A 16,422-nucleotide genomic window follows, 5' to 3' on the forward strand; every position below is an offset into this window, starting at 1 on the left:
AAACTTTAGTCAAATACACAATACCGAACAGGAGGAAGCTGGTGAATTGCAACGACCGATGAAGTACAGAAGGTCAGACTAGATCTGGTGCTGGTCTCACTTGCCTCTTCTGGAGGCAGTTGGGACCTGTGTGCCATATTCTTTCCCAAAAGCACACCCTTTGCATGACAGAACAAAGGTGTTCTCTACCTAAGGATGAGGCTTGGGGCAGGGCAAGCCTGTATATTGGTGCGGATCAGTACGTGTCCATCCCCGGGAGGGAGTGTATGGGGCTGTAAGACACCACAGCACCTTCAGACCTACAGTGCCATCCTGACCTGAGGCTCAGCTCCGTCTCAAGCAGGGCTCCTGCCATGCATTGCCGCAAAGGCTGCTTTGGCCACTGTTGCTTTGCACCAGGGCAAATTATCCCCGGACAGCTGCTTAGTAAAGTGATGTGGTACCAAGTGCCCTGCCTCTGCAGGAACTGCAGGCAGCCACAGAGGCAAAAGCCTAGCTGGCTGCTCTGTAAGGTGATAGCTCCTGTTTCTGCTGAAATTCAGCTGGCATCCCCGTTGCCCCAACCTCTGGTGTCTTGCTTTTGTGTGAGATAAAGGTCAGCTCCTGTGACCAAATGTAAGCATCCTTAGTTCCACATCCAACCATGATGTTGGGAAGAGATAGTAGTGCAAATCTTTCTTTTTGGGGACTTCAGACGTGATAGGCTACGAAATGTTGGGAGTGGTAGTTTATTGGCAAAGGGAAGGATGAGTTGCAAGTTGTAACAGTGCAAAATGTTCTAGAGAAATGCTTTTAAGTTGCTTCAAAAATTCTGGCACTGTGGGATCTGTATTCATGGAGGCTGCCTTCTGTACCCTTGCTTGCAGTATGAAGTAATGAAGGAAATACAGTATATACCTAAAACTGTAATTTGAATTAAAGTATTAGCAGTCTTACAATTTTTTTACACTACATGCACAGAAATAAATTTGCCCTTTTTTGGGGGGAAGGGGGAAATAGAAACTTTGTTGAAAATTAGTTCTGTATCTTCTGTATGCAAAAATAAATGTCTGTAAATTATAGAAATCTCTCGAGCAGTTATTAACTCTTAGTTTTACCATAGCATAACTGAACAGCTATACAGACAACCTTTTTTTCCTGTTTATGATTGTGGTACAAAACTTTCATTCAATACTGTTCTTCTACACTGCACTGCATAAAGACTGGTTTATCAAGATCTGGTAGGGTCTGCACTGTGCATTTGTGGGATACAAGGGTATGGGATCATACTTGATCAAGAATTGTAACAAAGCAGCCTTCTGTTCAGTTTCCAGAGGCTGTAGTCATTAATCCCTGGGAAAGAAAACAAGGGTCTGTGTGTCATCCACAAATAGCAAGTTTAACTCTTAATTTAAAAGGCTTTATAATGAATGCACTCTATTTTTGTGTTCTGAGGTGTTGGGAGTTGGTGTGGGTTCTTTAAGCCTTTAACATGCTGCTCCTCAGCTGGGAAGACTAGAAACTTCCTCTTGTAAAATGTGAACTAAGTTCTTCGCATCATTACTCCAGAAACTTGGCCTTTGATAAAGACATCAAACGCCCAAGGATCTTGCATCGCTCTTAGGATCAAACAGAAGCTCCTACCGTAACGAAACCATATAAAATGAGTTATCCTTATCTTCCACATCATGGGTGTTTGGGGGTGGTGTGACCAGCGAGTGGCTTTAGCATACAGCTGCAAGATAGTGTGCCATTTTTAGGATACTTTGCCAGCTTTAAGGTAAGCTGCTGCTTGTCAGCCAGCCTGAGCCAAGTGATGTTGGTGTGGCTTTCTGTGCCTCTCGCAGCATACAGGGCTGTGTACCTTCAGGGGCCCGTGCTGGGGCGTCCCCTGTGCCGCCCCTCACAGTGTACAGGGCTGCCTACCTTCAGGGGGCCGGTGGCTCCTCGGCCGTGGGGGTGCTGGCCGCTCCGTCCCTCAGGGGGCCGAGGGCGATGTTTCCCGAGGCAAGCCCTCAAGGCGCGCGGGCTGCTTCCTCTCCCGCGCTGCCCCTGCGGACGCAACGCTAACGCCAGGCCGGCTGTCTGCCTTGCGCCGGGTGCCGTGCGGCAGGCTTGCCCTCAGCGCTCGCCTTCCCGCCGGCGGGGGGGCCGGCCAAACGGGCTGGCGAGGCCCGAACGCCGGCGTGGCCGCCCGTCCCGCGGGGCTGAGGCGGGGGCCGCCCCGCTGGCTCCCGCGGCGGGCGGTGCCGGGCCTGGGCTCCCCCGGGGCAGGGCCGAGGGCTCCGGCGGGCCCCGCGCCCCCTCCCGCTCCCGCCGCAGGGCCGGCCGCCGCCGCGGCCCCTCGCCGCCCCCGCCCGGCGGGCTGGAAGCGGGGCGCTGAGGCGCTGAGGCTGAGGCTGAGGCGAGCCCGCCCCGCGCCCGCAGGGGAAGCGCCGCGCTCTGCCGGCAGCGCGGGGAGCGGAGCGCAGCCCCGGCAGGTGGTGGCCCTGGTAGCTGAAGCCGCCGCCGCCGCTCCTTGCTCCCGCTACCAGCGCTGGCTGGGGGAGAGCGGCGGAGCCATGGAGCGCTGAGGAGCGGCGCTGACTGGGGACCCGCAGAGCACCCCCCTCCCCCCGCCGGCGAGGACGCCGGGCCGCCGGCGAAGGTAAGCGCTCCCCGGCTCTCCGGGCTCGCCGCTCCGGGCCGGGCCGGCAGCGGCGCTGGGCTGCCCGCCTGCGCCTCGCCGCTGCTCGCCTGGCCGGGCCGCCGCCAGGGCCGGGCCCCCGGCAGCCCCCCGGCAGCCCCCCCGGCGCCGGAGGTACGGGGCGAGGGGCGCGGGGGCCGGGGCCGGGCGCTGCGAGGCCCGGCGGGGGTGCGGCCTCCCCCTGCGCGCCGCGGGTCTGGCTGAGGGAGACATCTGAGTCGCTTGTGGGTCGGTTTCTGCAAGTTTTGTCGTATTGAATCACATGGCATTAAGAACTGGTAGGGTTTTTTTTAAAAAAAAGGTAGTGGTTTTCCAGAGAGGGAAGATGCACTTGTATTTATTTATTTTCTTGCAGTCTTTCTGAATTTCTGTTAGAATTATTCATTTTACTTCGCACCTGTTAAGGCTGTCTTGTTGAAGCATCGCCTCTCATTTAAACGAGTCGGATTCTCGGGATGGAATGGGATGGGATGGGTGCCACGCTCTGCCCGTGAGTGGGGTCTGGTATCGGCTGCCCACCCCGCGGGGCCCGGCACCCTTCCAGCTGCTGGGGTCAGTCCTCCCAACGCTGCTTTCTCCACGACATTTTCTCTTCCAGGCTTTACAGCTATGCATCGTGTTCACTAACATGTGGTTTGAGTCAGTTTGTTTTTTCTGGTTCTCCTTTTCTCAGTTCGGTGCCTGGTGGGAGTTGTGAGTTTAGAGAGGATCTGGAAGTTGAGCGTTTCCTCTGCGGAGCTCTGCACCGGCTCTGAGGCAACAGCTGCCTGCGAGCCCCTGGGTGCCGCACAGGCTGGCGGAGAGGGGTGCTCCTTTCCCTCCCTGGGTGAAGGTTGAGGAGTGATAAATCAGCTGTGATAGGCAACGAGCTATTTACTGTAGATCTCTCGGGGTGCAGCGTAGCCACGGAGGCATGGAATTGTTTTGTGTGTCTGCTGCAGTAGGACCTATCCCAAGAGGTCCCCTACGCTGGAGAGGGAGTTCCTGATAGATGTGTAAGGTATCGTAACGGCACAATTGATACAATGCTTTTTTTTTTCATTTGAAATTCTGATGTCCAGAGGAAGCACCAGTGAATAAGCTGAATAATTGCATTGGCACATTTAAAATCGAATGAAACGGAGAACTTTTTATACCGCTATGAGCAAGATGCTTATTTGCTGCATCCCTCACCACCAGCTTCAGAGATGGTGGCCAGATTGTAAATAAATCTCTGATTTATAAATCATCTAGAATCTAAAGCTCTTTAGTAAAAAGAGTGCTTTTCTAGTACACTATGAAGTATACTGGCTGCATATAGCAGATTATTCATTGTAATTATCTGTCTCTCTTGTCATCTAATCTATTCTAATACATTTCCATGGGCCTGCTCAGGTACTCCAGGTACAGCTACATTTTACTTTATTCTCATCTTTGAACATTTTAGATTCCGGTAAACCATTTTAATGTAATGCTTAAACATGAATCTGAAGTAAAATACAAGATGCAGCCTTGTTGCCTGCTTCTTCCGAAAATATATTTATGGAAGTGCCACAGACAGTTTCGTAGCCTGCTTTGTCATCTTTCCTCTCACTTTTCTCAGTGCTCACCAGCCCCTCTGTTTGCCCAGCAGTGGCAGCTTTGTGTCCGAGACCTTCCTATTCTTCCCCAACCACCCCTGTACTTGCTTCCCAGCTCTTTCCACCTCACATGGAGGCCTCTTCTTATTCAGCATTCAGATCCTTACTGAAGAGTCTGACTTACCTGTCAGGAAGTTTGTAACGGATTAGCTGTCTAATTATCTCTGTGAACAGTAGTCTTGTTTAAAAAGTCATTACAGTCAACTGTCTTGAATTTCCGTATATTAAATGGATAGCCATGGATAGGTTTGTAAAATCCTTCCTAAAACGGCAGTTTTAAGCATTGACAAGTTAGGCCAGTTGGGCTGATTTGTTTTACGCGAACAATCCTGCCCTGGAGTGATCTGCATTGTACAAGCTGTTCTGGTATAGATGTGAGTAGTTCTTATGCATTGAGAAAATGGTGCATAGACATACCTTTGTTTGTTTACATTTAAAGGCTATTATGCAGCAAATAAAGCATGTAAGTCTTTACACTAGTTCCATCAGTAAATTAAAGTGTCTAGTTATGGCAGTAGGATAAATTTAGCTGTAGCGGATGGAAAAAAACCTATTAGAAAGGCATAGAACAAACGATGATGTGAAAGTGCTCCCCTAAACTTGAAGGCTATTGCAAACAAATATGTGTCTACATATATTAAATATGAAGGAATTACTATCCTTTTGCTTTAGAAGCAATACATACATTGCTTCTAAGGCAAAAGGATATTAATCTGATGTTATTACTCATGCTCTGTTTTTTCCCCCTGTATTTCCCATAGTTTAGAGAATTAAAATAATTTGTCAGCTTCACTTTCAGATTCTTGCTGCTGCAGTGTTTTGGTTTGAGGCAGTGGAGAGGAATGGTTATTTAACTGTTTTATGTAGAACATTTTAGCTGAATTTCTTTAATTATGAACAAAGTTTTCAGCTTTAAAAACTTGCTTTTACAAAAAAAAGAACAAATTGATAGCGTCGTGTCGCTTGCTAAAAACATGCACGAAGGGCCTGTTTCTGCTTTCTGTTGGTGCCGTTCTGAGTGTGAAATGCCATTAGCTCGTGCCACTGGCTCTGCTCACCTGTAAGCCCTACATGCCATTATATTTCAAATAGCTTAAGAGTATATCCCTTATTCACATTAACATATTAAAAAGTGTGATGAATGGTACAGAGAAGGTAAGTTAAGACCCTTTTTCCTGGTCATACAATATAAAAACAAGTAGACATGCAGTGAAATGGAAAAATTCAAGACTGTTAATTGTTTTTTTCATTAGATATATAATTAGTTGGATTGGGGGACTATTTGCTAGAGTGTTCTTGAAGCACAGAACTTGTCTAGATCCAAAGTAATTTCTGTAAATCACAGAAGTATCCAGAAATATGAAAAACTTTGCAAATACTAAAGAGACAATTTTGGAGAGCTGTAGAAAAGATGTAAATGTTTATCCATCATAGCTTAAGCCAGTCTCTGAGAAATAAGGCTTGGAGGAAACTTTCTAGGAGAGCAGATTATTCTGTGTCTGCCTACAGTAGAATTTCTTGCACTTTCTGTTGAAGCATCTGGCGCTGCTGTCAGTGATGAGAAAATAGATTAGTGGATGATGATGGATTAGATCTGTGGCTATTCAGATGCTTAAAATGTGTAATTCTGTAAGTGCACATGTGCACTCTGAGTTTGGTACTTTCTCATGTTTGTGCACTTAACAGTGCACTTTGCTTATTTTTTTAGCAAGTCAGGGGACAAAAATCCAGAAAATTCCCCTGTATTTGTCTTTGCTTCTCCCTTTTCTTTCTGTGTAGTCTTTTGTGTGTGTGTGTTTTGTGGGGGTTTTTCCTCCCCTCCATCCATCTCTCTTTCCTGAATGTTCTCTCCTCTTTGGAAGCCAAGCAAGGAGTGTTAGATGTATTTTTCCAGTGGGGAGTGAGGAGGCAAGAGGAACCAAAAGCTAAGTCATGGGCTGGATAGTGCTTTGTGCATGTGTAGTTTGACTGCCTCCTTCAACCTAAATGTTGTCTTTCACCTGCTGAGAGATGGCCAGCAGGCAGAGGGGAGGGGAAGTGTCCCGTTATGGGGGGAGGCATTGTCAGGTGGGGGTGGGACACAGGGTGTTTCTGTGAGGGCAACCGGACTTGGCTACTGTTGGTGGGGGAGCCGTGAAACCAGGCTGTGACAAACTAAGATGTAGGATCCAGAGGGGTCTGTGCAGGTTCAGGGTGTGAAAGAAGTAAGGACAGTGTTGGTGTTACTGAAAATGTAAGTTGGGAACTGGGACAGTGTAGATCAAATGTATTGTATAGAGCAAGTTATTTTATATAGAGAGGGAAAAAGAGGTAGCTTATTTGGGGTAGAATTATAAAGCTTGGTACCTTATGGGCTGAACATCTTTACTTTTAAATTGTTGAAGAGTTAAGAGATGGGTAAGAGTTGGTGCTAGCAGGTGGTTTATGATGGGCTGTGGGACAGTGAAATGAGGCTGGATTGGATTTGGCTTTGGGGCTCAGGATGACGTGGGTGGGTGATACAGCATTACTGTTGGTGTATGTGAAGTTTTGTAGATTCTGGTGGGGTGGAAGTAGCTGAGAATTCAGTGCAACGTGGCATAAAAAGCCACAGGAAAAGAGATGTGATGTCATGAGCTTAGGTGGTTTTTTTCCCCCATGTGTGGAAGTGTGACATGTAGTAGTATGACTAGAACTAGGGTTAGGGTTTGGCAAGCTGTGGGGTTGATGCCTGTTTCTTTCTGTAACACCAGTAAGGGCTGATACTAACAGGGGGAAATGCCTTGAAGGATAAGTCTTGACTAGGGTTGAGCTTCTGAGCTTGGAATTAGAAATGGGAGCAGTTAACACACTAAGAAATGCGCTGAATTACGGTCCATAAACTGTGATGGCTGGATTCAAGTAGGCAAATGTCTCTTGATGGGCTCTGAAGATGAGCAGCCTTGCTGAGCTGGAGTTAAAGTCCAGGTTTCTGTTAAAACTTGCTATGCTTAGATGTTTCCTGTTAGGCAGTCACCCTTGTGAGCAGCCATATGGAGACTGCTTTTCCTACCCAGCAAGTGGAGTCAGCTCTGAGGTTTTTAGAGCCTTCACTCCATGAAGGATTCCATCCGACCCTTGGTGTAGTCATACTGACCCTTCATTGCCAGTAAACAAGGGCATTTGTCCCTTGCCTCACTGGCTGTAGCCTTGGGAATAAATGTGGATATTCCTTTCAGAGACCCAAATCACAAGTGTAACTAGAGCAGTCCTACCGCAGTGGGTCGTTCAATATTAAACATGATGTGTCAGCCCCTTTAGTGCCCTACAACAGAGGTTCCTTCAGACCAGGCTGTGGAGGTTGGCTGGGGGAAGCTAGAGCCTGGACTGTCCTGCCCAGGCAGTTGCAGCAAAGTTGAACTTGATCAAAGAGAGCTGCAAACTTCGTGATTTTTTTTTGTTGTTTGTTTATCATTGAAAACCTTAAATCCTTATTACTACTCTTCAGAGGTATTTTCCCTACTCTTGTAGGCCATTCTCTGAAGATGAAAGCACTAAGCTGACTGAGGCTTTTACCGTTTCTTTTTATAATTGAAACACTAGCTAATTCAGAGGACCTTTCCTTCTCAGGTGATTTCGCTGTTGGTTGGCCAAGAAATAGTACAGCAGTTCTGTTTTCCTGCAGGCTGCAGGTAATTTGATGAGATGCCATTATTTCAGTGTATGATATGCTTTATCTTATATTAAATTAGTTTCTGGTAACAGAAAAGCAGCAGAAGCCACCAGGATCCTTTGCAATGCATCAGAGAAGTTAAGGTGACTCATGTTTTCTTTGTTTCTTGGAGTGTCATGAGTGATGCCCAGAAGAGGATGGAGGACCTCCTCAGTGGTTTTGCGTTATGTTGAATGTCTAGGCTATGTTTCAATGGAAGCATGAGACTGCAAATATTAGATGACATTTTTGAGAAAAACTGTGAAAGTTATTTGCTGAAATAACTTCATTTGCAAACAGCTGCTTGTTAAGAACGTTCAAGTGAGCTGACTTAGCTGCTAAAGAGTTAATATGTACTCATTTGCTCTCTAATTATTTGCAGCGCTGCTGATAATACCCTACTTTTGACCTGATTATAAGCAGAAGATTTTGCAGGGAACAGCGGCTATTTGTGGTAAAATGTATGCCTTCCAAGCATGAAGTGTTAGTGAGCAGCACGGAACTAGAATTTCTATAGTTAAAACATAACAGGTAATAAAAGGTTGACTAAAAGGGTAACCAAGCATCTGGTGCTAATACCTTTTTTAACAAATACTTTTCAACTTGCATGAACTGGGCAAGCATTGTTTGTGTGATGTTTGCAATGGAAGAATGATTTTTCACAAGGTATTCAAGGCATATTTTGTAAAACAATGCACAGAGCAGAAGCTCTGTTCTACAAATAAAGGAGTAGGAAGAGAGAAATGGAAAGAGAGGTCATCTAAAATAAATTCAAGGAAACAATACGGTCTTGAAGACTACAGAGAGCTGGGCAAGCATGGCAGAGTGGGGAGCAGCAAATAAGCAGATGCCAAAAGGGTGGCTTTGTAAGTCATGTCTGGGAGAGAAGTCACCTCTGCTTCCCCAAACCCTAAAGGAAACTCGACCTGTTGGCAGCGTTTTAGAGAGAATATTCTGCTGAGGCAGTGATGTGTTTTTTCACAAAGATACCTCAAGGAAGCTGCAAAAAGTAGTTTGCGTGAGAGCTTAATGCTGGGATTTTCTCATCAGTATTCTTTCAGATGTTTTTCTTGTACAACAGTGTTTCTAAACTTGTAAACAATAAGTTGACCCTTTCCTTTGGGAAAATAAATAACCATGGTTTTGCCTGGGGTCCTGGGTGAACTCAGGTGCCACTGACACAGAAAAAACAGTGTTTCTTCTGGAAACTGACGTGAATAAAGTGACTGTGTGCAGTATGTAAGTCTGGGAGCTGTTGGAGCTGCAGTGTTTTCTTACTGACATGTAAGAATCAGTTTAGGGATGTAAACTATGAAACATGAAAAAAAAAAAGGGGTGAAATTTTGCTTGGTGGGGGAGAACCTTCTCTAACCTTGTTGCTAAACAGAAGCTAAACGTCAGAGTCAAGCAGACTGATGTGAATTGAATGATTTCTGCCTGCGAGATGGTCACCGAGTGAAAAACTACTTCAGAACATTGGCTGAAGGAACAGTACTATGCTCAGATTGAAAAATACAGTTTTGCAATTGATTTTTGTTTCATTCATGCTTTTGTAATTCAGTAATTGCTCAAGGAAGCAATAGACTGCATACCGCCTGAACAAACAGTACCAGAAAAACCTTCTGAAACTGCCAGAGCACTTGTTAAATGTGAAGGATAAATCTGGAGTGGAGCTCCTTGCAACAGGGATACTTTCAAGAGTGCTTATAAATAATGAAAACAGGAACTTAAGGAAGAGAGGAATCCAAAATTATTAATCCTCAGTAGTAACCATTTCTGAAACTACAAGCCCAAATAAGAAACAGAAAATGATCCAACCTCAGAAGAGCTCTTGAGAAGAAAATAAGTATAAAAACATATGGAAACCTTCGGGGTGAAGCTGCTCTGTTTGATGGGATTCTGTTCAAAGAAAAATCATATTCTTAGGATGCACAGTGTGCTCAGGAATACTAATAATAAATCTCACAGTGCCTGTGTGTGGGGCGAGAGCTAAACACCCTACTGCCTATTTTGGTCATTCCACTTGAAGAAAAGGCATCTATGTATAATATTTGCAGTCTCTGTAGGCATCAGCTTGGAAAACTGTCACTGAAGTAGCACAAGATTTTCTGTTTTTCGTCTGAGAATGGCTAGTGTTATTGTGAACTTGAAACACCACTTGCCATTCTTGGGCAGAAGACAAAGAACATTTAGAAGCAGGATATTAAGTGTTTTTTGAGCACTTGGATTCAGATCGCCACTTCTCCCATAAGTGCTCCTCTTCCCACTAGAGAAAACTTTCAGGGTATCTAGGGTTTATCTTTTGGCATCCTCAAAGGAGAACGGGAAATTTGTTCAGGCATTGTCATCCTTGAAAGCTATAGAGGCTTCTCCAGGGAGCCTTGGTGGTGAGGTACAGTGCAAGAAGAACAAAGTTGGAGAGTCAGATTGGGATGAGCAGTATCCTTGCCTGCTAACCTTGAGGATTTTGTGACAGATCTTTGCTTGAGACAACTCTAAAAGGGGTACATCATCAAGAACCTCTAGGCCAGTGGCCTATTGCTTTAATAACAATTAATGTTCTACCATAATAGTTCCGAGGATACCCATCCCCACTGTTTTTTCCCAGGTATGCAGGGTTGGGAGAAGTGACTATGCCTCACTTGGTTTTTTGGTTGGTTTTTTTTTTTTTTCCTTCTTTCTTTTCTCTGGCTCAAGTTTGCATTTCCTTTCTAGAATTCACTCAGAAATTTCTATTATAACTCCTCTTCACTGCACTTTCCTAATGAATTATGTATATACGTAACTTGCAGACCTCTGGATGGAAACCATTAACAAAAGATAAATACTTGGACTGGATAAGCAGGGTGATTAGAAGCCTGGCATTTTTACGAAGCTGGTGATCTTCTTTTCCTATTCTGAGCTTTTCACTTGCTTTCAACATATGCATAATGTTTTGGTATCCTGAAATCCCCTGCCTATACTGTTAGAGGTTTGATGTTTTACTTGCCATGTGTCCAGTGTTTGCCCTGTTCTGTAGGTGAACTGGGCCTGTGTGCTTTTTCACATTTTACATTCATTTTTATTGTTTTCTGTAATTTCTGGAGAAGCCATAGGAACTTCCCCCCCACCTCCCCCCAAAGCTGCTTGTGGGTCACTGAATTGATTCAAATATAAATTGAAGATTTTTTTAAATGCCTTTTCTCGGAGAGGCAAGAACAAGGTAGTGTTTAAATGAAGTCAGGCACAAGAACTATAAAAATAAAGACTTGTTTCCCTAATGCTTAGTTTTCTTCTGGAGCCTATTGGCATATTCACAGAAAAACCATGTATTTTTAAAAAAGGAAAAATAATCTGGTCACAGGCAAGTAGCTAACTAGAAGGAAGGAGAAAGGTACATTCTTTAGCATCTTTCCTTGTTCCTTAATCATCCACTATCAGTGTAAAAAATGTTCTCTACAAGTGCTAGTCTACAAGATTAGTACTGTTATGGTGCAAGACTCCTATCATGTAACACATTTGTAATGAAACTAGTTCCTCAAATCATTTATGTGTAGTAAAAGTTAGGAGGTACTCGGTAAGCAAAAGAGGAGGTATTTGTTTAGACCTATGTAAAAATAAAGAAGCTTTATGATAAGGAATAGTACCTTAGCTCTAAGCAAACCTCTGTTGACTTTGTGCGCATCAGTAGAAAGCTTTGGTGAATTTTGCTAGAGTAAATATTGCTTCTCTTCCTTGACCTGAGGTATTACTGTTGTGGAGCTTCCTTGTTGCTCTTATCGGCTGGAGGAACTGATACTAGCTGCATTTATTTATTTTTTTGAGGGCCATTTTTTTCTAAAACAAGGAGCAAGCAGGGAGACATCTTCCAAATTCCTCTCCATGGCATGGCTTATGCTTCCACGTGCCTCTTCACCAGCAGAAGTGCACGTGCTCCTCTTCTGCTTCGCTGTAGGTATCCTCCTGTAGCACTCGCCTTTTAGGAAACTCCTTTCTGTGCAGGGCTTGAGTGCATCAGAGAAAGCATTGGCAACCATCCTCCAAGAAAAAATGCCTTTCTCCTTTCACATAACTCACTATATGATTAAACTGCAATATGGTGCAGTTGCTGGAGTAGTTACTACTATTGCCTTTTCCATTTTTACTCTGCAGAGATATCTAATGGTTTCTTTATTTGATAGGTCTTGTGGTGGTCTAATGGATCAAAGACCTGCACGTTGGTGGGCACCAGCACTTGCTTTCCAGTATGACAGTGTAAAAGCAGTAAAGAAATGGCAAACTGAGATGGAAGCCTCTACACCAGAGCTGCAGTACTCTCGGGTCCAGGCTCATCTTAAAGTTTGCTTGCATGGAGTAGGCTGGGGAGTCAGAGCTTTGAAGTTGTTTTTTCAATGCTGTTTTTAAGAGGTGCATTGCAGCCAGGTAAGAAGTGGATTGATAAGGCAATGCAAATGGGTGATTGCTGCGCGGAGCTGTCTGTATATCAGCTGGTTCTCAAGGCAATGGATTGCCGCTGCCTGTAGCACTGTTGAACTTCTGTTCAGTACTTTGACTGAAAAGTGCAGGGGGTCTTTCCAGTCTGCAGATTAGCTGTGGATTTGGGAAAACACAAGAGATAGTTATAAAACCATCTTGAGGTCAACCTGCTTCTTTCCAGAGCTGTGTCAGTCCTACCTCCAGTACTTCAGGATAAATACATACGCATCATATTCGTTCTCTTTCTACATTTGTACCTGTTACTTTGTGGTTGAATAAAACAGATTTTCTTTAAGAAAGCTTATTCTATTCAGGAAACTAAACCCATTTTGGTTTTCATTTTTGATATTGTGTCTTTGGGAGCAAACAAGCTGCACCTGGGTTAAAGCTGTGAAGTGCAGTCATGTGGCATGCACAGCTGCTTCATACTGTTTTGTGCTTCAGACATATACTTCCATTATTATTATTTTTTTGAAGTATGGTTACAATGATAGGTTTCAAAAGGGTACTTGTAGGTGTCTAACAACTATACTTTATAATGAGAGTAATTAAATTCATAGAAATTAGTCGTTTGAAATTAAAAGAAAATTGTGAGCAGCATGAAATTGTTCTCCCTGTGTTCTTGTTTTTATCACTGCATACTTGGTGGTGACTAAAATGCAGGCCATGTTTTTATACTGTAAGTATAAACAACTATTATTGTCATTTCTGTGAATTTTTTTGATTTAAAATATCTGGAGAAGACTTTTTTTCCCTGTTGGAAGTCTGTAGGCTCAGATCATCTTTTTCTGCAGAGGAGGGTGAAAGGAGTGTTTTCCATATGTCTTTGGGGTTAAAATTATCCTGAGCGCTGTATGGCTATGGTTCTGCAGATGAGTTCAGTTCTGCACTCTACTGCTAAAAGGGGTAAGTCTAAATGGAGAACGTGGCGAGAATGCTTCGTTCCTGAGTTGTTCAGGTTCTCCATTGCACTCAGTTGTCTCCATACTTACGGTTTGGCCCTTTGAATTAGCATGTCTTTAAGTAAGCAGTAGACATATTTCCAAAAATAAGTGATATTGTAATTTTCAGTTATTAACTCTTTGGGTATCTGCCAAAACTTCTATCACAGAGACCTGCAGTCATATTTAAGGACCTACAGGCTGTCTCCCAAGCCAGGTTAACTCACTGGGCTGCTGAGAAGCCTCTGCTTGCAGGAGGGATGCAGCTTGGTGGCTCCCCTTGCTCCAAGCTGTGGAGGAAGGAAAACAGCCAACAGCTAACATCTGCCCCTGGGTGGACATACAACAACGTATACTGAACACTGATGTGCTGCAAGTGCCCCTCTACAGATCCTGAGTTGCTGATTTTCAGTCTTTTTCAGCCCATTGCCCTCAAAACAGCTGGTAGTCATCTTGTAGCCTGTCAGGGTCTCGCTGTCCTTCAGAAGAGGAAAGGATTTGGTGTTTGGAGTCTTTCTGCGTTATTTAAACTCTGTGCAGGTCTGAAGTGGCAGGAGGTCAGTGCTGTTTAATCCCTGCATGAACGGAGCAGGCAGAGCACCTTCTCTGCCCTCCTGGTGCAGCCAGGCTGAAGAAACTTGCTGTCTTCCCTGTCCCATGGTGCTGCCAGGGGACACGAAGTCTTCGCTTTTCTCCTCCATGCTGTTGCGTAGAGGTGGCACTTCTGATCTCCAAAAGCCAATACATGTGAAAATGAAGGGGGTTAATTCTGTGTAGTGCAATGCTGCTGGACCTTAGGATTTGCCTTGAGTTTCTTGCATTTTCCTGCTATTTCCAGCAGTAGAGATCTGCCTGTTCCTACCCTGAGGCTGTGAAATGTAGACCTAATAAATTAGTTTCTGACTGCTTCTTTGCTTGTGCTTTCAGTAGTTTTGCTTGCAAAGCATTCAGTCTTTCTCTTCTGGGATGCATTATAAATGCCACTTTCAGCCAGGTTACAGGCTGTTCTGTGCACCATGTTTACTGTAGAAAACCAGCTGTGGGTACATCTTTCACAGATTTATTTTGGGCATCTTATTTGGTTTCAGGAAAAAAACATTTCCTTCTATTCTGAGTTCTCAAAGGAAGGAATATGAGCATTTCCTTATCTTGGTGGCAGCACATTTATGGGGGGAGCACCTGAGTGTTGGAGTAAGTTAGGAATGTAAACGCCTTTTGAAAGGACAAGAGAAGCTATCATATAGTGCCTCCTCCAAAATCCTGTATGAAGAGATTAAGTTGAATGTAATTAATAACATCAAGAAGAAATCCATTAAGTTGTTATAGTAACTGGGAAGCTAAGGTTTAAAATGTATGATCTGAGTGACTCAGCTGTGGGGGAAGGGATCTGAAAGCCCACATATGGAGAGCTGGCAGCATCCTTTTCCCCCAGTCTCTTTTCTGTCCATGTCCCAGGAAGCACCACTGCAGGCACATTGCGTGATTAAGACTCTTACCAAACCCCGAGTATATTTGTCAACAGGAAGGACAAGTTTATTCTATCCACCCCATCTGCTGCAAAAACGTGTTTGGTTTTCCTGTTGTATATCCATGTAACGATTAATGCTCATCTCTACAGCATGTCTGGAGATCCTGAAGAAAGTTGGCAAAATACGTCCAAAATAAGTGGTAGTGGTAGCAGTGCTAGGTCTTTCTGGGAGGCTTTTTCATAATGGGTAATAAGGAATCTGTGGGTTCTTGGGTCCTGCAGGGTAGCACCACCTCATTTCTGGAGGTCCCCTGGAGCGAGGGTATCTACTGAGGTTTCAAAAAAGGGAATTTATTTCCTGTAACTTAGTTGGGATCTTTTTATAGATACAGAAGGAAGTATATTACTTTCATTGACCTCTCTAAAAAATACTTGTGTAGAGTCAGTGTGGGAAAGGATTGTTTTATTTGCATATCTATGGTCTTTCATCATTTGCACTCTGCATTTTCTTGGGATGCAGCTCTCACCACAACAGTATATAAACATTTACCTGCTTCTCTGCAAGTCTTAACATCAGGTAATGGCATGGATGTCTAAAGAACAGAGTGCAGAAATCTGGGATGCTTTTTTCAGCCTGATGTGAAGATATTTTTTGCCATTGTAATTGGCTTGGTTCTTAGTACGCAATTCTGCATCCAGAATTAATAATAAACCTTTGAAATAGCAAAGGCTTGCTATTTCGTAGTGTAATTCTCATGTGTGCAGCTTCTGCCTTAGGAACAGTGAAGTCTTTGTTGAGCAATTAATTGTATAATGGCAATCTTCATACAAGATAAATGCACATATGTTTAAGTGTACAAAAAATTACAGGTGAGTATATGGTTGTACTAAAGGCCCTACGGAAATACTCTGCCACTTGTGTAATTTGGGATTCTTTGATCTGCTATCTACTGGGGTGACAAGAACAAGGTGAAAAACTGATACTTTTTTTTAATCATTATATTCTCTAAACTGTAATAGAGATGTTGATATATTGCTTTAAATTTTGCAGGAAGAACAATTCCTGCTGTAAAACGCATCTAGTAATTTAATACTGCTGTTTTACTACAGGAATATGGGTGCCCTTTAGTTTCTCAGTAAGGCAGTTCTGAAAGATGAGAGCTTTAAAACTCCTCTGTACTTTTTACATATTGGAGATTCATATAGCTGGTGGTAAATTAATGATTTGGTGAGGCCATAGTAAGGCATATATCCTCTTAATCTGCTGTCCATCTTTGAAAATCCTTACATTTATTTTCATACAACAATTTATAGAAATGAAATAAAACATGCAAGTAGCCCTAAGTCAGTTCTTTTTCTTAACTGATTCAAAACTCTGTTACCGGAGAGTGGTGCAGAAAGCCCCTGGTTGCCTGGTGATGCGGTAAAAAGTTAGCGGGTTTAAAGATTTTTCCTGTTCTGGAGAGATGAGTCTAGAGAGCACAGGTGCAGTGGAGGGCACATTACCATGGCTGTCACGTTGCTGTGTGGCTGAACAGGGCTGTAGTATCTCCCTGCAGGGGCACCGTGTCCACACGAAGCCCCTGCACGATCCAAGCAGCCTC

The 16,422-nt window shown here is 44.0% G+C and overlaps 1 protein-coding gene and 1 long non-coding RNA gene across 2 annotated transcripts in view; one reads left to right on the forward strand and one right to left on the reverse strand.

Moving 5' to 3' along the window:
- Nucleotides 1-700: 700 nt before the first annotated feature.
- Nucleotides 701-2,031, reverse strand: LOC129785232 (uncharacterized). Its single transcript, XR_008748984.1, has 2 exons — nucleotides 1,906-2,031; nucleotides 701-897 (listed from the first exon to the last, which is right to left on the reverse strand). It is a non-coding gene; the product is annotated as an uncharacterized LOC129785232 (long non-coding RNA).
- Nucleotides 2,032-2,483: 452 nt separating this feature from the next.
- The window catches only part of PDE4B (phosphodiesterase 4B), a 216,640-nt gene continuing 202,701 nt past the window's right edge, over nucleotides 2,484-16,422 (forward strand). Inside the window, exon 1 of the mRNA XM_055815121.1 lies at nucleotides 2,484-2,626. The gene's annotated coding sequence lies outside the window, so the exon portion shown is untranslated. The remainder of the gene's footprint in view (nucleotides 2,627-16,422) is intronic.

This window comes from Falco peregrinus, chromosome 10 (assembly GCF_023634155.1).
Source record: "Falco peregrinus isolate bFalPer1 chromosome 10, bFalPer1.pri, whole genome shotgun sequence".
NCBI classification, from domain to species: domain Eukaryota; kingdom Metazoa; phylum Chordata; class Aves; order Falconiformes; family Falconidae; genus Falco; species Falco peregrinus.